Genomic DNA, 23,891 nt, shown 5'->3' on the forward strand with positions numbered 1-23,891 from the left:
TGGTGGAGGGATGTTTTCTTTTACGATACAGTTAAAATTTTAAAAGAAACTATTTTCTATTATTAATTTTTGAAACATTCTTGTTATAGTCAGTGGAGCCCACTCCCACTACACGGGGGCTAAAGGTTTCCAATGCAGCGTCTGGAGCAGACACCTTAAAAGTCTACAGACTTCACACTGACACATGGCAAGATGCTTTAGTGGGGGTTGTGGGGGTTGAAAGTGACTCAGAAAAATGTTAGGATTTTATCTCACTGAGTAAGCAAGCCAGTTTTTTTTTTAGATCTTTTTACAGAAAAAAAAGACCCAAAGGCTTGATAAATACAAGCTTCACTAAACCACAAACTCACTACTACTTTTGACTCTCTGTGTTTCCTGTGGTCACAGATCATAAGCAGTGGTAACTTTCTTCTCATTGTTGACTTTATTTACCTCTTGCTTACTGAGCCCCATTGTATGCACTTTGCTACAACAACAAAGAGGGACAAAATCATGGTCTAGTTCACAGAGAAGATACAATCCACAAGCAGAAAAGCAAACTCGAAGTTGCTCTATGGTGCTATGGACAGAGCTAGGGACAGAGGTTCGTAACATTGTACAGAAGGTGGTGATCAAAACCAACCCCAAGAAAAAGAAATGCAGCAAGGCAACATGGTTGTCTGAGGAGAACTTACAAATAGCTGAGGAAAGAAGGGAAGAAAAAGGCAAAGGATAAAATGAAAGATATACCCATCTGAATGCAGAGTTCCAAAGAATAAGAAGGAGAGGTAAGAAAGCCTTCTTAAGTGAACAATGCAAAGAAACAGAGGAAAACCATAGAATGGGAAAGACTAGAGATCTCTTCAAGAAAATTAGAGATACCAAGGGAACATTTCATGCAAAGGTGAGCACAATAAAGGACAGAAACAGTATGGACCTAACAGAAGCAGAAGAGATTAAGAAGAGGTGACAAGAATACACAGCAGAATTGTACAAAAAAGGTCTTAATGATTGGGGTAACCATGATGGTGTGACCTAGAGCTGGACATCCTGCAGAGTGAAGTCAAGTGGGCCTTAGGAAGCATCCTACGAACAAAGTTAGTGGAGATGATGGAATTCCAGCTGAGCTATTTCAAATCTTAAAAGATGATGTGGTTAAAGTGCTGTCCTCAGTATGCCAGCAAATTTGGGGAACTCAGCAATGGCCATAGGACTGGAAAAGGTCAGTTTTCATTTCAATATGAAAGAAAGGCAATGCCAAAGAATGTTCAGACAATTATTAATAGAAATAATAAAAGAGTTCAAATACCAAATATAAAAAACTTTTATACCTCAATAATAAAACGATAAGCATTCCAATTTAAAACTGAGCAAAGGTATGAAAAGAATGTCAGAGCAGTTAATAAATATAAGAAAAGTTTCCAACTTTATTAGTTATCAGAGAAAAGCAAATTTAAGATAACGAATACATACCTATCAAGATGGCTAAAATTTTAACAACTGACAATTTTAGTGTTAGTGAGGATATGGAATAAGTAGAATCCTCATATAGTGCTGACAGACGCACAGATTAATACAATCTCTTTGTAAATGAACTTGGCACTACCTACTAAATTTGAACATAATAAATATATCCTGTTACCTAGATATTTCAATCCTAGGTGTATACTCAATTGAAAAATACGCAAACATGCTCTAATAGACACGCAAAAACAGCTGAACTGTTTGCACTAATCCCAAACTGTTAAGAAGCCAAATGTTTATCTAAAGTGGAATGGAGAAATAAATTGTATTTATCTAATATTATTCTCCAGGCAATTCTACTGGCATGGGTAGCCATTCTGTTCTCCAGGGGATCTTCCCAAACCGGGGATAGAACCCAGGACCCCACATTGCAGGTGAATTCATTACCATCTGAGCCACCAGGGAAGCTCATACAACAGAATACTGTACAACAAAGAAAATAAACCAATGCTCTATATAACAACTGGAGAAGGAAATGGCAACCCACTCCAGTATTCTTGCCTGGAGAATCCCATGGACAGAGGAGCTTGGCAGGCTACAGTCCCCGGGGTCAAAAGAGAGGGACACAACTTAGTGACTGAACCACCATATGTACAACAACATGGATGAATTTCTCAATCTCTCAAACAATAGTGAAAAAATAAGTCATGTGCACTGCATCACTCTACTTTATAATGTTTACAACAAGAAAGTGACATATGAAGTGTTAGAAATCAGGGTATCTGTTAGTTTAGGAGAACAGTTGGGAGAAGGTGATGCGTTGAGGCATGTGAAGACATTCCAGAGTCTGGTGATTCTTGTTCTCTTGACCTGAGTTGTACTTATACAGGTACTTATACGGGTGTGTTCCCTTTGCGATGATTTGTTGTGCTGTATACTTATGATTCTGTACCTCTATGCAATGTTTTTCATTTCAATAAAAATTGTACAGTAAATATTATCCCATTTTCCCCTCCATCTTTTATGTCCCCTTCTCATTCACCTATCATATAAATTCTGTATTTCATTATTCTGATTTATTTGAAAGAATCATAACATTTTATCCATTCCATTTTTGCTGATCGAGAAGGGATCTATGTACTGATATTGAAGGAGGAAGTTTCTGGAAATTAAAAGTAATTATATAAAAAATTATGTAAAACTCTGAATGTGTTTGCATGCACTCAGTTCTTGGCTGCCTCTCAAGTATTTAGAATCTGAATGTACATCTGCATTTCCCCAGTGAAATTTTAGAGGGTTTTTCAATAGTAATTAGCAAATCAGCTAAAGAATAAAGGGCACAGGGCTAAACCAAAAGCCAGGAACTATACCGCCTATTAAATGCTAAATCAAAACTAAATGTTATATTCTCAAATGGCACTGAGCTTTTCTTTTATTATGGAGAAAAATAAAATATTATTTATCATTCACAAAGAAAATCATTTTAATTGGTATAATTGCTATCATTCTCAGCTGAAAAAACATGCAAAATATAACAATATATCTAATTCTAGAAAAAAATTCAAGATGCACAAATGTCCTTAGCTCATCACTGAACCACAAAAAAGTTTTTTAAAAACTGGACACATTTTAAGTAAATATTTAACATCAAAAATGTTTCCAAGTATTTTAGGAATATACATTTTTAAATAAACAGTAAAAATACTGGTTATAAACTTTATCATCAAAACAACCCCCTCTAAATAATCTCTATGCCATAACATTAAAAAACTTGCACACGCTCTTTCTAGTCATAGAACTTTAGTATGCTTTGCCTTACCTGAGATTCTAATCTGACCAACAAAAAATTGGGATGAAAATATAAAGTAGCTACGTAATTTTAGCATTCCTGATACCTATGACTAGGAATGTCATCTAAAACTGACATGCATCCTAGATTTTAGGAAAACAGATTTTTTAAAACAGAAGAAAAATTTTTCCAATAAAACATACATAAAAATTCAGAAAAGAAACATATTCAAGAAAGCGACTGAACTGAACTGAATAAGCATTTGCACTAAGCTTAAAAATTTTTTAATACACTCATTTCCTTTTTGAGGGTGTCTGCAATGCCAATAAAATACATGTACATACAAGGCATATACACAGACTTCATCAAAGCATTTCTCATGACTTTTTCTTAAAGTTTCTTATTCTCATGGAGAAATGGATAAAAGATTTGAAAACATTACTGAATAATCATAAAAGGGCTCTGATTAATAGAGGGAAATTTGTGGCCGTGAATTCCCAGGCATCTGCTCTTGACGCTCCTTAACGTGTTTAATGATAGCTTCACTGAAGCATTGAGAGGATGATATTTAAGAGTAAGTGGTCAAGAACATGGACTTTGGAGTGTGACACACTCTAGTTCAAGTTCCAGATTAACCGCTTAATAGCAATGGAAACTTGCAATGGAAGATGGCAAATTATTCAGTCTCATGAAATCCTATCTTCCTTACCTACGAGAGTAACAATACTTCTTATGTTGTAGAGTTGATAATTTTATTTTACAAGTGCTTGTATAGTATTTACTATATGCTAGATGGAGTAAATACTATACAAGCACTTGTAAAATAAATGTTTTTGGAGAGGGCAATGGCAACCCACTCCAGTACTCTTGCTTGGAAAATCCCATGGATGGAGGAGCCTGGTAGGCTGCGGTCCATGGGGTGTCGAAGAGTGGGACACAACTGAGTGACTTCACTTTCACTTTTCACTTTCATGCATTGGAGAAGGAAATGGCAACCTACTCCAGTACTCTTGCTGGGAGAATCCTGGGTCGGCGGAGCCTGGTGGGCTGCTGTCTATAGGAGCGCACAGAGTTGGACACAACTGAAGCGACTCAGCAGCAGCAGTCGATGTTTTTAAAACACTTTAATACATTTCATCCTCATAGCAACTCAGTGAGCTAGATATGAATGATTATCAGCATCCCAATTTTATAGATGAAGAGACTAAGCAACCTCTCTCAGGTCACACATCTAACAAGTGACAAGAGTGGAGTTTATATCAGATAAAGAGGATGCCCAGTCATACTCACTAAATGTTAGCACTTATCCCAATCACTGTCACTGGTATGACATTGAACATATAAGCTGATAAAAGCAGAAACTGAAAGGACAATAGGTTAACTGGAACAAAATAAAATTTAATAAAAAATACAGGGTACTGTAACTGAATTCACAAAAATCAGCCACATAAATTGCCAAATTATGACATGACTGCCCCCAAAACACTAAAACAGTCTTTGCATTAATGGCAATAAAGTAATCTAGAATAAACAACCATTCACAGATAGATTATTGATTTCAACATTTAGAACCTCAGTTTAAAGAGACTATAGCCAAATTGAAGAGCTCTAAACAGGAATGGTCCTCTCCCTACAAAAAACCCATGACTCACTATCTGTGGTATACCAGAGGCACACTTCATATTCAAACACAAATAGACTGAAAGCAAAAGGACAGAAAAAAAGTATACCATGAAATCAGCAAGAAAAGAGAACTGGTATGGCTGTATTAATATCAGATACCATACAATTTAAAATAAAAGTTGATACTAGAGACAAAGAAGGACAATCTTTAAGGATAAACAGGTCAATTCATTAAGAAGACATAACAATTGTCAATATGTATGTACCTAAAAGGGCTTCCCAGGTGGTGCTAGGGGTAAAACAAAAAAACCTGCCTGTCAATGCAAGAGATGTAAGAGATACAGGTTCGATCCTGACCAGAGGAGGGCATGGCAACCCACTCCAGTATTCCTGCCTGGAGAATCCCCATGGACAGAGGAGCCTGGCAGGCTACAGTCCATGGGGTCACAAGCAGTCGGACTCAACTGAGTGACTAGCAGTAGCAGCAGCATGCATCTAAAAACAGATCCCTAAAACACATGAAACAAAAAACTGACAAAACTGAAGGAAGAAATAGAAGTTTCAACAAGAATAGGACACTTCAGTACCCTACCTTCAGTAAAGAATACTAGGTAGAAAATCAATAGGAAAGTAAAGGACTTGAACATTATAAATCAACCAGTTTTAATGGACATCTATCAGGAAACACTCAACCCAACAATAGCAGAATATACACTCTTTTCAAGTACACATGGAACAATGTCCAGCATAACCATATGCTGGACCAAAAACAAGTCTCAGTAAATTTAAGAGGACTTATATTATACAAAACATGTTCTTTGACCAAAATGGAATGAAATTTAAAAATCAATAATACAAGGTAATTTGGAAATTCACAAATATGTGGAAATAACGCAGTTCACTAATGAGTCAAATAAAGTATAACAGATAGACACTTTTAGATGAATAAAAGTGAAAATACAGCACACCAAAATAAATGGATATATCTAGAGCAGTGTAATAAAGGAACATTTATAGTTGTAAATGCCCATGTTAAAAATGAAGATTTTAAGTTAACCTAGACTTCTAACTTAAGAAACTAGAAAAGAAGAAATCCTATGAAAAACAAATGAAACGGATGAAATAAATATCAGACTGAAAAATACATAAAACAATTTTATTTTAATTTTTAAAAATTAAAACTAAAAAGTTCGTTCTTTTGGAAGATCAACAAAGTTGACAAATCATTAGCTAGACAGACCAAGACAAAGAAAAGAGAAGAAACTAGACAAGCTAATCCCCAAATTCACAGGGAAATGAAAGGGACTCAGAATAGCCAAAACAATTTTGGAAAAGAACAAAGCTGGAAGACTCACACTACCTGATTTCAAACTTACTACAAAGCTAAAGTAATCAAGAATAGTATGGTACTTTCTTGCGGTACAAGATGTAGACAAATAGAACAATGGAATAGCACTGAAGAGTCAAAAAATAAAGCATTACATTTGCAGTCAACTGATTTCTTTTTTTTAATATGAGCTTCCCCGGCAGCTCAGAAGGTAAAGCATCTGCCCGCAACGTGGGAGACTGGGGTTTGATCCCTGGGTCAGGAAGATCCCCTGGAGAAGGAAATGGCAACCCACTCCAGTATTCTGGCCTGGAAAATTCCATGGACGGAGGAGCCTGGTGGGCTACAGTCCATGGGATCGCAAAGAGTCTGACACAACTGAGCGACTTCACTTTCTTTTTTTTTCTTTTTTTGATTTTTTATTAGTCTGTCAATATAATTTAATGGTGGAAAAAATAAATAGCTTGGTGATAACTGGATGCTGACATGCAAAAGAATGAAGTTACACCTTACCTGGACACATAAGGCCTCTCTCCAATTCCCTGCTCTCCCAGGAGTTCTTTTGACTTCTTTCCCTTTTAAAAAGAGGACTCTGTCCCACTGACTCTGAGATGTCTGCCACATGGAACTTCCCCTCTCAGGTAACTGTTCAAGATTCACCCTAAAAAGTCATTCTGTGTTCCTGCCACATCACATCATGTTTTCTTCTTTGATCTGTCCCCAAATCCTTCAACTCACCACAAAGGGGTTATTTCTCTTGATTAAAACCATATTTTGGCTCAAATTTTTAAAAAGCTAATAGTAAAAGATGGTCAGATACAAATATGCAGTCAGTTCTCTGTCCCTTAGAAATACACTTTGGAGGGTAAGCATTTACCAAAGACTCTCTAAAAAAAAAAGCCAAACAGAAACTAGATAAATGGTTTGGAACGTTGGTATAGAACATTCCAAACGTTGGAAACGTTCCAAACGTCCATAGAACATTGGTATAGCCTCAATCTGATTTGCAAATTGTAGAAAATAATTCATGACCAAAATATTTTACAAGTATGGATTGGTTATTTCCCTAATACATTCAAGTAATTCAATTTAACTGTAGTCAACATTTTGATTTCTTATTGGAAAATGAGGAAAATTTAATATCTGAAAAATAAGGATTTCCTGAGTCTTATCCCAGAAAAAAATGTATAATTCATCATTTTTTATTACAAGTTGCTATAAATAATGCTAAATTTCAAGAAGAAAATGTATTGGTGATTTCTAACAATATGTTAACACAAAACTAGTATTGGGGTTTCAGTGGTAACAGGTAAGAATTACATTTGGTAACAGTAAAGAAGTTCTGTGAACCTATTAAATAAATGATCACCCACAAATGCTAGTTAAATCATTTTTTTCATAGATAAGAACATTTCTGATTAGGTTTAGGAATAGGAAGCAAAGCTGATCATGATTATCACTTTTTAATAAAATAATTAAGTATTCTCTATATATTTAAGATGGGAATAGCAAGATGAATAAAACAGCTGCTGCTGCTAAGCCACTTCAGTCGTGTCCGACTCTGTGTGACCCCATAGACGGCAGCTCACCAGGCTCCCCTGTCCCTGGGATTCTCCAGGCAAGAACACTGGAGTGGGTTGCCATTTCCTTCTCCAATGCATGAAAGTGAAAGTGAAGTCACTCAGTCGTGTCTGACTCTTAGCGACCCCATGGACTGCAGCCTACCAGGCTCCTCCGTCCATGGGATTTTCCAGGCAAGAGTACTGGAGTGGGGTGCCATTGCCTTCTCCGGAATAAAATAGCTATTTACATGAAAACATATACCATGTTTCCTAGACAGAGCCTAAGTCACCATGGTAACTGAAGCAAGATATTCAAGGATTTCACAAATGAGACCACTTCATTATTGAATTAAAATCTATCTCGTAGACCTGAAAAGATCGACTCAACACTGGTAAACCACCACTGTAATACTTTGGACCCTTCCTGCATAAGAAAAGTCTGTGATTTGGTAGTGAGGGGAAGATCCACTTCCAATCTTACAATAAGATACAGCGAGCATAAATGTGCCCAAGGAGGCAGACATTCAAAGCTCTAAATTTTGCTTCATTTTTTAGGCTATGGGCCCAACTTTTATTATTAAAAAATCAGTAATGGAAACCTTTAATGATTTAAAGCATAAAACTTGGCTTCAGTTTCATACTAGATTCAACAGCTCTAATTAGGTGGAATCTACCTTAGACAAGTGAGGAACAGGTAATAATTAATCACGGTAAAGGACTTTTTAAACAGCAAGCGCTACAAAAGTGTTAAATAATAAATTTAAGTACTACAAAAATTAACTGTTAAGTTAAAAAAAATAGATTTTCCTGAAGAATGATGTAATCAACAGTAGAAATCTATTTCCCCTAAGTTGCAGATAGTTGTAGTCATTAACTGCTCTTGCAGAAGTTTAACAAGGCTGTTTAACTGAAGATGTAATAGATACTATCACAGCAGTATTGTAATACTCAGGACAGGAAGAAATATGAACGAAGCTGCAGAGTATCAGTTTAGAAACGACTAGCCCAGATTTCTTTCTAGCACAGTATATGTCATCTGGTTTATATTTTCATCTATTTCTTTGAGCATATATTGAATTCTCTTACATTCTTATCTGAGGCAGGAGGTAGATAGGCCCTTCCAGGGTGAAGAGATAGGAGGTTCATTTACTATGGACAGACCTCCAAAACAAGAATAGCAGGACAATTAACAGAGGAGGCTGGGCCTAGCCCAAACCATGTATTTCTCATTCTCGAAGTCTGGAGACCTCCCCTAAAACATATGTACAGAAAAGTTCCCTGGAAGTCAAATGAGAGTGATGCTAACTTAAAGCCAGACTACCCCTAGGTCTTTGTGGTAGTATCCATCTTGGCTGAGAGATGCATGTATACAAATGGGAGAATTCTGAGATATTACACCAAATATGGACTTTGATCCAGGCAAATCAAAATGATCGGCCAAAGGAAAACTAGAAGAATTGACCCATAAAAGTAATTCAAATTGCCTTGAGGGTGTGACTCAGTCTTTCTCTCTGTCTTTCTCTCGGAGCCTACCCATGTGTCTATCCACTAGTACGGTATTCCTTTTCTTCCTAATAAATACTTTACTTGTTTCACTACTTTTCATCTTCATGGGAATTGTCTTCTGCAGGGCCAGGGCCTTGTCACTGACCACTGGTCGAGTGGCTAGGATTTGCTGCTCTCACCGCCAGGACCCAACCTCATCTCTGGCTGGATGAAGCCCTGCTTCAAGTTGCACAGGACGAGGCCATCTGAGATCATTACAACGGCCATGTTCAAAACTAAGAAACTTCAGGAAAAATCAGGAAAGTAACATACAAAACAGCCATTCAATGCATATTCTGTTTCCTTAGATATCTAAAACATGTGTCAGATACATCAGATACCAATAAACAAAATTCAGTGGCTTGTAACACACTGTGAAATCATCTCATTAGGCAGCTTTATTCTTTTAGAAATGAAAGCAATCTCTAGAACCGGTGCCATTAACCTGGGACAAACATTTTTTACTTGTCTAAAGGTGGGAAGGATTATAAGGATGTATCATCTGAGGTTTTGATATTCAGGTAGGCTCTGAAAGTTGGAAAGCCAGAAGCAACCAATCAGCAAAGCCATACTTGTCTTTTATTTCTTAATATTATATGCTTCTTAAAATTATATATAAAATTATATTAGCTATTGGCTTCCATGATAGCTCAGTTAGTAAAGAATCTGCCTGCAATGCAGAAGAACTTGGTTCAATTCCTGGGTCGAGAAGATCTGCTGGAGAAGGGATAGGCTACCCACTCCAGTATTCCTGGGCTTCCCTTGTGGCTCAGCTGGTAAAGAATCCGCCTGCAATGTGGGAGACCTGGGTTCTATCCCTGGGTTGGGAAGATTCCCCTAGAGAAGGGAAAGTCTATCCACTCTAGTATTCTGACCTGGAGAATTCCACAGACTGTATAGTCCATGGGGTTGCAAAGAGTCAGACATGACTGAGTGACGTTCACTTATTCGCTCCATTGACTCTAACTCTTTGCAATCCCATGGACTACCACATCCATGGACTACCACGTTCCTCCATCCACAGGATTTTCTAGGCAAGAATACTGGAGTGGGTGCCATTTCCTGTTCCAAGAGATCTTCCCGACCCAGGGATTGAACCAGGGTCTCCTGCATTATAGGCAGACGCTTTACCATCTGAGCCACCAGGGAAGTCCTATATTAACATAAACATATAGAAAAAGTTTATGCACTTTAGAAAGGTTCTAAAAATTGAGATACCATTTTTAAAGCAAAAATGAATGCCAAGAAACAGTCTAAAGTTTTGCAGGAATTTCTGTTTAATTTTAATTGCTATCTCTAATATTCCTTTAAAAAAAAAATCAGACTCAATTCAAGGACTGCCATACACAGTTTTGTAGGATACAGGCTGAGCTTTCTGTGAAGCTGGCAGTGTTTATTTTTCATTTACTAAACTGACAGCCTTAACTTTATCACTGTGGATCTCCCTGTACAGATATGCAAAATATTTAATGACAGGATGGCAGACAAAACAATCAGAACAGTTCCTGGCCATGGGACTAGAGCATGGCTCTGGAGGTCCCTGCAGATCCAGGGCTTCTCTTTTAGTTAGAGACGTCCAGAGGTTTCAGACCAGGGAGCCAGGACTGGGCGTGGGGTGAAGTAGGTATCTGCGTGGTTCGGAAAAACGGCTATTTACCCACTATTTAAATACAACAACAACAAACAAAGCAAAGAAACAAAAAAACTACTGTTACGTCAGCTTTCCTCTCTCAGGCCAGGGTGTCAGCCTAAACTGAAGCAAGTCCCCACCTGATTCAAAAGAAAAATGGAAATTCAAATAAAAGGAGAAGTAGCTACCTTTATTCCTGTGTTCCATGTCCTTTTATTATCTGACACCATTTAATCCAATTCTAGAAGCCTGAACCTACCCCAACTCCTGCCTCTCCCAAGTCTTCATAATCCTATATTGCCTGACATTGAGGTTTTACCATTTGCACCAGGCCAGTCAGGATTTTCAGGCAGTGCTAGTTGTGAAGAATCCACCCACTAATGCAGAAGACTCAAGAGATGTGGGTTTGATCCCTGGGTTGGGTAGAGACCCTGGAGAAGGAAATGGCAACCCACTCCAGTATTCTTGCCTGGGAAATCCCATGGACAGAAGAGCCTGGCAGACTACATTCCATGGGGTCTCAAAAAGTCAGACATGACTGAAGAACTGATCATCCACCAGGACAGTTATTGATACCCTGGAGCCCCGGGATAGTTTAACCTGAAAATAAAGTTGTTTACTTGCTAGCGCTGCCACCCACTGCCTTCTGCTGAAGCTGCACACAGACTGGATTAACCCTCCTTTCCTCACTCGGTCTCAGGGGGAGACTTTTTAAAGGGGTCACATTTTAATTTCAAATGCTAGATACCATACTTGCAACAAAGAAAAGAAAGCTTTAAACAGAATGCCAAGAATACATTCTCTTCACAGAAATATCATTTACCTAGGAGAGATTAAGAGTGAGAACACAGGCAGGATGCCCGCTTTCTCTGCAAGCAAACACCTGCTCAGGCTCCTAGACTCTTCTGTGAAAGAGTGCCCATCTCATCAGGGGGTGACTATTTTCTCTTAGTATTTTGATTGCATTTCTATTATAAATCTTATAACGTTGTTTAGTCACTAAATTGTGTCCACTCTTTGTGACCCCATGGACTGTAGCCTGCCAGGCTCCTCTATCCATGGGATTTCCCAGGTAAGAATACTAGAGTGTGTTGCCATTTCCTTCTCCAGGAAATCTTCTGAACCCAGGGCTCGAACCCACATCTCCTGCATTGGCAGGCAGATTCTTTACCACTGAGCAACCAGGGAAGCCCAGTCCGTAGAATGCTGCTCTTTAAAGCTGATTGAAGATGACTTATGGCTTCCTAGTCAATTTTTGTAAATGTCATGATACTCATTTTAAATCATTTATCTACAGTCTTCTGGCTGGCAGTACCTGGAAATCAAATATTTGTTGTGTGAATTAACGAATGAATGAACAAATGAATAAATAAAAGAAACTGAAGTTCAGGAAACAAAAATACTATGATGAGCATGTGTATATAAAAACATTTATACTTATTTTGTATAGGAGGACAAGGAAAGAAAGGCAGATGAGTCCTAGAAAAGGTGAAGCAAAGGACACTTTTCTAGGAATCATATCACGTGCCTTCCCCCTACACATACCTCCATACTAAGATCTTGCTGCCAAATGCCTTAGCACTGCCAAAATGAATTTTAATACCCAATACCTCATCCGAGGGCTTTCTGGGATACCATGAGTTATCCAGGCTATCTCTGCTTTGATTTCCCTATGCATAGAGTAAGACAAGTTTCTCCTCGTAGCACTGACATATATACATTACCATGTGTAAAACAACTAGTCAGTGGGAACCTGCTGTATAACACCAGGAACTTAGCTCAATGCTCTGTGATGACCTAGAGTGGTGAGACTGGGCGGGGGGCAGGGGGGAGTGGAAGGGAGGATCAAGAGGGAGGTATGATATATGCATACTTAGAGCTGATTCACTTCATTGTGCAGCAGAATCTAACAGAACATTGTAAAACAATTATACTCCAATTAAAACAATTTTTTAAAAAAATTTAAAGCCTCTCAAGACACTTTATGTAATTGAAATACACACTATGGTGAAAAAACCAACATGAGGCAACCAACTTCAACTTTCACAAAAGGAATTTAGATAACGTGAATAAGCAGGCTTATATCATCATTGTATATCTGATTAATGACTATAAATTATAAGGGTTATGAAAATAGAGTTGATATCTCTCCAGGTTTAATAGACAAATCTTTTACTTCCTTTGTAATATTTAAATCTGGCTTATGTTTAAATGCTTTATTTATATTAAAAAAAATACACATCACTACACTGCAGGAGTATTAGAAATAAGGAAGGATATTTTCCAGACAAATCACATGGGGTATTCCTGCTGCCTGATTTCAGAAGAGATCAAAGTACTACAAAGATGTCTTTAACTTTTGTTCTATGACAGAAGTCAGAAATCTTGTCAAGAGCCTTGCCACACAGTAAAATGGGCAAGAGAAAGACCTTCATCTGAAAGAAGCTTAGCAGAACTCCCACTGGTCAGCCAGCAGGAGGGTCCTTTTTATCTCTGTCTGCAAAATATTACTTGATGGGACCACTGAGAGACAGTATGTCATGCTCTGGCAACACAGGACAAATGGGGTCTATCCTCAGTTACCTGTCACATGGGTACCAGCTTCTGTCTCAAGACAAGGTCAAGCATAGCAAATGGCATTCATTTAAGAAAGCAGTTACATTACTCAAATATAATAACTATGCATAAAACCAGCATTCCTATCCTTAATCATGGTATATATGCTTCATGTTTAGACATTTAATTTTTTAATATAAAGCATTTGGAATGTTTTGTCCATGAATGAATCAAACCATAAAGCAGGGTGGGGTCTGAGATTCTGCAACTCTTCTTTAAAAAAATCAAGGTAATTAATCTTAATTTGATCTCCAGCCCCAAACAAAGTAACACAAAAAATACCACCAGTGAATTCTCCACATCTTTATATTTTGAGATCTATTTTGAATTTAATGCTGCACAATATAAAGCATGTTTCTGGCTGGTTGAACCTTTAAGGCAGCGAATCTTGATGAATGTCTCTTCTGAGAAGAATGTCAAGCACAAAGCAATAACAAAATCTCAGATACCAATGATAACAAAGGTGACCCAGTACCTTCAGATGGGTGTAAGATTTCTGAGTTATACTCTAGACACTCTATACCCATTATCTTTGATATGGATAATGATCTTAAGTAAATATCTAATTTAATAGTTACTCCCTCTTGTGAAATGATGGCATTGTTTTTGTTTCTTGGAAATGTACTAACAGTTTTCAAAAACCCAGGATCCACAGTGTGTATCATCTATCAAGATAAATAACTACCTGCTAGGAGTCACACAAGGAGAAGCCGACGGCACCCCACTCCAGTACTCTTGCCTGGAAAATCCCATGGATGGAGGAGCCTGGTGGGCTACAGTCCACAGGGTCATGAAGAGTTGGACACGACTAAGTGACTTCACTTTCACTTTTCACTTTCATGCATTGGAGAAGGAAATGGCAACCCACTCCAGTGTTCTTGCCTGGAGAATCTCAGGGACGGGGGAGCCTGGTGGGCTGCCGTCTATGGAGTCGCGCAGAGTCGGACAGGACTGAAGCGACTTAGCAGCAGCAGTAGCAGGAGTCACATAAGTTATACAAAAAATGATTTCAAAAAATGGTCTATGGACCACCAGCCTAATAATTGTCAGGAGTGCTTATCAAACTTTCTGAGACTCATTTAGATCTAGATGGGTGGGATGGGGGAGGCAGTAGAAGGGAGGTCCAAGAAGGAGGGGGTATATGTATACATATAGCTGATTCATTCTTTGTACAGTAGAAACTAACACAACATTGTAAACCAATTATACTCCAATAAAAAACAGATCTATTTGTTCAAAATATTTTGTGAACCAAATCCAGGAATCTGAACTATTCAAAAACACCACACGTGATCTTTATGTATTCTAAAGTTTAGAAACTACAGAAAAAGATTTTGCTAAATCAAAGATGACTTGTAAACATTCCAACTCTAGGATTTTATGACCAAACTAGACATAGAGCCATACACTAAATGAGTCATGTCATGTGAAATTAGTATTATCTCTGTAAGCAGAATAAGTGGCTTATGCTAGTAGATTCAGGCAATTTAATATCTTCATAAGAACATATAGATAGTAACAGATAAACTTAAAAAACAGGTTTCTTATATTCAATTTTAAGAGGGTTGAACAAAATTATATGAATCAAGAACCTTATCAGGTCTTATTCATCTGCTTACTCTTTTCTCTTCCAATTAAGTCAAAATTTAGAAACATGAGTCATGATTTCTTTTACCTCTTAAGATGCCTGAACATCACATTTCAGAAACTCTAGATATTCAATGATTGCTTAGAGGCAAGCAATGTTCATTTCTAATACCTGAGCAGATTAAAAGGGGCTACCCAGCTCAGTTCAGTCCAGTTCAGTCACTCAGTCGTGTCCGACTCTTTGCGACCCCATGAATCACAGCTCACCAGGCCTCCCTGTCCATCACTGACTCCCGGAATTCACTCAAACTCACATCCATCGAGTCAGTGATGCCATCCAGCCATTTCATCCTCGGTCGTCCCCTTCTCCTCCTGCCCCCAATCCCTCCCAGCATCAGAGTCTTTTCCAATGAGTCAACTCTTCACATGAGGTGGCCAAAGTATTGGAGTTTCAGCTTCAGTATCAGTCCTTCCAATGAACACCCAGGACTGATCTTCTTTAGGATGGACTGGTTGGATCTCCTTGCAGTCCAAGGGACTCTCAAGAGTCTTCTCCAACACCACACTTCAAAAGCATCAATTCTTCAGTGTTCAGCTTTCTTCACAGTCCAACTCTCACATCCATACATGACCACTGGAAAAACCATAGCCTTGACTAGACAGACCTCTGTTGGCAAAGTAATGTCTCTGCTTTTGAATATACTATCTAGGTTGGTCATAACTTTCCTTCCAAGGAGTAAGCGTCTTTAAATTTCATGGCTGCAATCACTCTCTGCAGTGATTTTGGAGCCCCCAAAAATAAAGTCTGACACTGTTTCCACTGTTTCCCCATCTATTTGCCATGAAGTGATGGGACCGGATGCCATGATCTTCGTTTTCTGAATGTTGAGCTTTAAGCCATCTTTTTCACTCTCCTCTTTCACTTTCATCAAGAGGCTTTTTAGTTCCTCTTCATTGCATATCTGAGGTTATTGATGTTTCTCCTGGCAATCTTGATTCCAGCTTGTGCTTCTTCCAGCCCATACTTGGGCCTCCTAAACTTACCTCCACAAGACCAACATCTAAACATCATTCTCCCAGAAATCAGGAAGTTTGCTAGTTGTCTGAACAAATTCCATTTTGCTCAAACAGAGACTTTCATTGATGCTTTACTTGACTTGATGAGTATTTTATCCATCTAGCAGCAGACCTGACAAGATGCAATTCTTTCCTTAGGTGAAGAGAGCTAGAGACTCTCCTATTCCATGAGGTTGAGGCTGGCAATAGAAACTTAACTAGAGATATTGAGTTTCTGTGATCACATTAATACAAGTATGAAAAATCATGAGCCCTGTGGAAGATAATATGTTATTTGAGAAAATTAAGAATGCAGACCTCATTCGTACACTACAATTTATACACAACAAATCTTGGCAGGGCAAAAGGGTAGTAATCTCTATCTGTCCTGGTGACTCAGATGATAAAGAATCTATCTGCAAAGCAAGAGACTGAGGTTCAATCCTTGAGTCTGGAAGATTCCCCTGGAGAAGCGAATGGCTACCCACTCCAGTATTCTTGTCTAGAGAATTCATGGATGAAAGAGCAGGATGGGCTACAGTCTAAGGGGTTGCAAAGAATTGGACACAAATGAGCGACTATCATGAACAACCATCAGTGGGGAAAAAAAAAAAGGATAGATTTCAGAGACAGAATAATTGTCTGAAACAACAGAAAGTATTACACTCTTCCTTGAAGAAGAGATATCCAGATTTTAACAGAGATTCACTTAGGATGGTAAGATTCAGATGCTTTTTGTTTTCTTTGTTGCAATTTTCTAGGCCTTCCAAAATTTTACAACAAAGTTAAATTACTTACAAAAGAAGTTGTAAAATGTAAAACTTGCAAAGATAGTTATTTAGAAAATCACATCTACATCTCTGTGACTGAATAGAGGAAAAGAATATCAGGTATTAGGATCCAGAGAAGACCAGAGACTATAGATCTGAAAAAACAACAATAAGAAACAGGAGTGATGAGGGACTTCCCTGGTGGTCCAGTGGTTAAGACTTTGCCTTCCAAATGAAGGGGTGTGGGTTTGATCCCTGCAAGGGGAGCTAAGATCCCACAGGCCTCATCAAAAAACCAAAACATAAAACAGAAGCAATATTATAACTAATTCAATAAAGACTTTAAAAATGGTCCACATTTTTAAAAAATCTTTGAAAAAAGGAAAAAGAAACAGGAAAGACTAATAACAAACACAGAGGGTCATTGCAGGCCTCTATATTTTTAAATGTTTCTTTAAATAAATACTCTTAAAGTACTCTTAAAGGACCAGAGATGGTACATACCTCAAGGCTTAACAAAGAAAATAAAGTGGAAGAAACACGAACTTCATAAGTAATTTACCACCCTATTTTAGAGGGCTATTATTACCCAAGAAATAAAATAAATTATACTTGGACAGATAGGTATGCTATATTTTATCAATTTTCAATAAGACATGGAGGTATCGTATATTTTTACCATCAAAGATGTGAGGAGAGAAATAATTCAAGAACAACTAAGTATCAGGAACTTTGTTAATACAATTATACCTGGTTATGGAGAGAGAAGTGGAGGCATCTAAGAGGAAGGGGGATCTGAAAGTGGGTCCTTCATATGTTTAGGTTTTAATTTGTTTGGGTGGGACTTTTTCTTTTTCTTTTTTTTTCAGAATATATATTTCATTGGCTGAAAAGTTTGTTGAGGTTTTCCAGCATATCGTATGAAAAAACTCAAATGAACTTTTTGGCCAACCCAATATTAAGTATGGACTGAACTTTAGATAAACACTGCAAAAGATAGGCACAGAGCCTTTTAAAAGATACTGTGGAAATCCTACTTCTAGCCATTAAATTGCAACTTGTTTCAAAAGAACCCTCTTGCTCAGGCCAACTCTAAGACCTAAATAAAAACAAACAAACAAAAATCCTGTCTTACTAAACCTAGGGTGACAAAAATTGGAGTTCCGAGTTCCATGCCACTAAAGCAGGCAGAACTTAAGGACCTAAGACACAGGAGTAGAAGAAATAAAACAAAGTAAGATCACACTTTTCCCAAAGGCACTTCTGATTTTTAAGCTGTACCCATGTGAAGCAAACAGAACACTGAGTTTATTCTAGAGATACAAGATCAGTTAATATTAAGAGTCATTCAGTATAGTTCACCGTGTTAACAGAAGCTACTATAAAACATATATGATAATTCCAGTAGTGCACCAAATCCAGAAAAGTATTTGATAAAATTCAACTACTTTCTGAAAAAAAGCTTAGCAAAGAGAAGGAAACTTCCTTAACATGATAAGTTTATCTGCACAAAACCTTGAGCAAATGTAATATTTAAAGATGAAATATTGAAGGCTTTCCCACTAAAATGAGAACAAGAATGTTTGCTACCTTTAAATGACTACTTTTATTCAATATTGTACTTGAGCTCCTAACCAGTGTAGTGAGGAAGAAAAATAAATTGAAGGGGTGAGAATCAGAAAGGAAGAAATAAACATATTATTCAGAGATCACAAAACTGTTTACATAGGAACTCGAAAGAATCAAAGGAACTCTAAAAGACTGAGGCACTCAACCTCACTATTTATCAGGAAAATGGTAATTAAAATGAAAATTAAAACCATGAGATAGCATGATACAACACCAGACAAGCTAAATTAAAATTTACAATATAATATGCTGGCAAGCATGTAGAGCAAATTTACATTCATATAAGGCTGGTAGAAGTGCATGTTGATATAATCACTTTAGAAAATACCTTTGACAACACCTACTAAAGAAGGACATTTGCCTATCCTATGACTCAGCAAACCCACCCCTAATTATACATACAATAGGAATGTATGGATATACATACAATGAAAAACATGTATTAGAGTATTCATTGCTTCATCATTCGTAGTAGCCAAAAAACCACCGTATATCATAATACAAAATGGATAGATTATGGTATATTCATACAACAGGATACTAAGTAGAAACTAAAATAAACTGCTATTGCTGTGCTTAGTGTAAATAAATCTCATTCCAAATTGTTAAGCAAAAAAAGTCAGGGTTCATATCATCTGACAAATATACCTCTCAAAACAGGCAAATTTTTTCTATGGTGTTAGAAAAGTGGTTACCCCTGGAATGAGGGTCAATGCTGACTTAGGAGAGCACAGGGAAGATTTCTGGGGAGCCAGTAACAGTCTATATCTTGATCTGGGTGATGGTTTACAAGGGTATGTTCACTTTACAAAAACATTTTTAAAAATTTCATAAAAACTGAGTGCCAACTAAGATTTATGCAGTTCACTGTACATATAGCATATATAGTAAAAGAACCTTTAAACTTAAAAAATGAATTTGGGGGTTTCCCTGGTGGCTCAGTGGAAAAGAATCTGCTTGCCAATGCAAGACATAGGGGTTTGATCCCTGGTCTAAGAGGATCCCACGGATCCTCCACAGAGCACCTGGACCCGTACGCCACAATTACTGAGCCTGTGTTCTAGAGCCTGGGAGCTGCAACTACTGAGCCCACGAGCCGCTGCTACTGAAGTCCGTGTACACTAGAGCCCATGCTCTGCAGCCAGAGAAGCCATCTCAATGAGAAGCCCACACATGGCAACTAGAGAAAGCCCATACTCAGCAATGAAAACCTAGAACAGCCAAAAACAAATAAATAACAATTTTAAAAAATAAGAGAATAAAATTTCAAAGTTAAAAAATTTAACATAAATTTTTAAGTTAAAAAATATTGTCAAGCATTGTTACTGATAAGCACTATAGGAAGTGTTTCTACTTATATTTGAGAAAGATGTCATATGCTGCTATATTTTCAGAAAATATTCTGTATGAGAATTTTAGCATCCACAGAATTCCACATAGTTATAAATTACTTATATTTTCCATTTACATAATTTTTACATGGCATTACAAAAAAATAAAAATATACAATGAGTAATATTATTTAGGAAGCTTTTAGCTAATGTTATTTAGGATGCTTTTATTATTTAGGATGCTTTTAGCTTTTATCGGAAAACCCTGAGTCAACTAAATGACACCAAGAGGGAATTTATTACCTTACCAAAGAACTCAAGAGGTTGGCAATTCCAATGTTGGTTAATTCAATACTTTAAAATCATCTTCAAGGACCCAAGTTTAGCTTCATCTTACTGCCTTGCCATCTTCACGTATCAATTTTGTCTTGAAGCTTATGACCTCATGATCACAGGATGCCTACGACAGTTCCAAGCATCACAGTGCCCAGAAACAGGAGAGGAGAGCTTTCTCCTTTTAGAGCAAATAAAACATTTCTCAGAATCCCTCCAGCAGACTTTTTCTCCCTTTCATTAGTTACAGCCTTACAACACTCTGTTGCTTAAATCAATTACCGGCAAGGGGACTAGGAGGGTACACTAAATTGGATAAGTTCTATCAGTATCTAACTCTGAGTCACTCAGAGACAAGCAGATACCTGAAGAGCATTAGAACTGTGCTAACAAGGAAGAGGAAGAGGGGAAGATGGATGGTTGTTGGGGTGGCAACCAAAATCATCTACTATAATAGCTGACTGCGTCACAATTAAGGAAGAACAACATAAACGGTTCTTTGGCGTCATTTGAAGTGTCTGCAGTGCTACTAATTTTAAAATGTTCTCTCTGATTGCATTATCTGTGGATTTTTTTTGTCTTACAAAACAAAGTATACAGAATTATAGAGTTCAAATATAAAAATTCAAGTAGAGATGGCTTATCCACATTTTGAATCTTATTTTTATGAGATGGGTAAACAAGATAAATACAATGATTCACTTTTCAAAACATATGCCCATTCAATATTTGAGGAAATATAAATATAGCTCCAATATCCATATCTTTTATAATAACAGTACCATGATAACTGATCTTCACATATGATAATAGTAACAATGACAGCTAATTTTTATCAAGTGCTTAATCTGTGCTGTGCTCAGCACTTAAATGTAAGGAACTCATTAAATCTTCCCAACAAATCTTTTAGGTAGTACTGTTATTTCCTTTTTTCTTTTTTTTTACCAACAATGGAATAGAATCACAGAAAAGTTCTTTAAACTTCCCAAGGTCACATAACTAGTAAATGGTGGAGTCATTTAGCCTTATTTGTGACTGGAAATTTTAAAATATTAAAGGCACTCAATATAGTAAATTAATTCTTGATGCATATCAAGATTTTTTAAACACTACAATGACTTAGTCTCAGAGAAGCAAACTTGATACAACCAAGGTATTGAGTTATCAGTAGACTTTAAAGAAAATGATAATATGGCTCTAGAAGCTTCAAGAGAAGAGCTTAATAGAATAGCCTTTCTTCAGACTCTGCAACTCCCCAACAGGGAGGCAAAGGATTATCTAGAGAGAAGGTCTTAGCTACTGGACAAAACACCATAACCAGGCTACACTTCTGTGTTTAGAAACATACTCCTGTGTTTAGAAAAATTCCACAGGACCATAAAGCAGTATTAGTGGAACATTTAATATAATATATGGGCTAGGAAATAGTTTAGTTACCATATTGGGATGCTTCAGGTCAGATTCATGAATAAAATTTAAAAGTTAAGCTATTTATAAAAATAATATTCCATCATTTATAACATTAACAAAAGGAACTGTTATTACGTCATCTCATAACACTAGGAACTGCTATTTCTATGCAAAATATCTATTAGTGACTAATGAAATATTAATAGTAAGAATGTAGTTCCTTCTTTGGCATCTAACCAAGTTTCAGCCATTAGTAAATCACATATTTATGCCAAAAAAAAACCAAGTATAGCACTAGTTTCTTCTCTCTGTTAGGTACTAACTCAAAAGTGTATGTTGGATTATTCTAGAAACAAAAGATTGCCAAAATCTGTAGACTGCACTTATATCCTGAATAAGCAAATTACCTGTATTACTTGAACAAATTTCCCAGTATTCCTAGATATTTGTCCAGAATTCCCTCTAAAAATAATATGAAGAAAGATTATTTTAAAAATAAAAGATTTGCCTTTTCTATCTAGCCAGCTGTTCACCACGGGACAGCTCTTCCAAGGCTGGCCTTTCCTCCACTTCACACCAATTCCTGCCCATTCCCCAACTTGCATATCTGGGAAGAAGATACATATGACAGGATTTTAACTTTTTAAATTTTTTGAAAAAAAAAAAAAAGATGCTGAGGATGGAAAAGTCAAATACATAAAAGCAGTGAGTCAAAAATCTCGTTTCATATTACTCTTGTACTTTCCATTTTGTATCCAGTATCCCATGTTATCCTCACAAGAACTTTTTTTTCTGCTTGAATTTATTTTTTTAATTTTAAATTAATGTTGCACTGGTTTTGTTGTTGTTGTTGTTGTTGTTTTGCTTCAGGTGGGCTTTCTCTAGTTGTGGCAAGTGGGGGCTACTCTTCATTTCAGTGCACTGGTTTCTCATTTCAGTGGCTTCTCTTGATGCAGTCGGAGCATGGGATCTAGGTGTGCAGGCTCAGCAGTTGTGACTCAGGGGCTCTTGCTCTTGTGGGATCTTGCTGGGAGCAATACCGTGCCCCCTGCAATGGCAGGTGGATTCTTAACCACTGGACCACCAGGGAAGCCCCCTTGAATTTATTTTTTAATTTTTATTGGAGTATAATTGCTTTACAATATTGTGTTTCTACTGTATAGCAAGGTGAATCAGCTCTGTGTGTGTATGTGTGTCCCCTTTTTGTTGGATTTCTTTCCCATTTAGATCACCACAGTGCACTGAATAGAGTTCTACTGTATAGCACAGGGGAACTCACAAGAGCTTTATGTGGTAGTAAAGAAGGTAATATTCACATCACTTTGGGTTTTTTTAATTTAAATTTATTTATTTTAATTGGAGGCTAATTACTTTACAATATTGTATTGATTCTGCCATATATCAACATGAATCCACCACGGGTGTACACATGTTCTCCATCCTGAACCCCCCTCCCACCTCCCTCCCCATACCATCCCTCTGGGTCATCCCAGTGCACCAGCCCCAGAGATCCTGTATCAAGCCTGGACTGGCAATTCATTCCTTATATGATATTATACATGTTTCCATGACATTCCCCCAAATCATCCCACCCTCTCCCTCTCCCACAGAGTCCAAAAGACTTCTATACATCTGTGTCTCTTTTGCTGTCTTGCATACAGGGTTATCGTTATCATCTTTCTAAATTCCATATATATGCATTAGTATACTGTATTGGTGTTTTTCTTTCTGGCTTACTTCACTCTGTATAATAGGCTCCAGTTTCATCCACCTCATTAGAACTGATTCAAATGTATTCTTTTTAATGGTTGAGTAATACTCCATTGTGTATATGTACCACAGCTTTCTTATCCATTCATCTGCTGATGGACATCTAGGTTGCTTCCATGTCCTGGCTATTATAAACAGTGCTAAGATGAACATTGGGGTACACGTGTCTCTTTCAATTCTGGTTTCCTCAGTGAATATATCTACCTAAAGAAATTAAAGACCTATATATAGAAAACTATAAAACACTGATGAAAGCAATCAAAGAGGACACTAATAGATGGAGAAATATACCATGTGCTTGGATCAGAAGAATCAATATAGTGAAAATGAGTATACTACCCAAAGCAATCTATAGATTCAATGCAATCCCTATCAAGCTACTAACGGTATTTTTCACAGAGCTAGAATAAATAATTTCACAATTTGTATGGAAATACAAAAAACCTCAAATAACCAAAGCAACCTTGAGA

General features: G+C 37.2%; 1 protein-coding gene and 1 non-coding gene across 2 annotated transcripts in view; both read right to left on the minus strand.

The window, feature by feature from the left end:
* GPR158 (G protein-coupled receptor 158) overlaps nt 1-23,891 on the minus strand; it is a 303,836-nt gene that overhangs the window by 167,031 nt on the left and 112,914 nt on the right. The gene's annotated exons all lie outside the window — the stretch shown is intronic.
* TRNAY-AUA lies at nt 10,367-10,438 on the minus strand. The gene has a single exon. It is a non-coding gene; the product is annotated as a tRNA-Tyr (tRNA).

This window comes from Oryx dammah, unplaced genomic scaffold, assembly GCF_014754425.2.
Source record: "Oryx dammah isolate SB20612 unplaced genomic scaffold, SCBI_Odam_1.1 HiC_scaffold_10, whole genome shotgun sequence".
In the NCBI taxonomy this organism is placed as follows: domain Eukaryota; kingdom Metazoa; phylum Chordata; class Mammalia; order Artiodactyla; family Bovidae; genus Oryx; species Oryx dammah.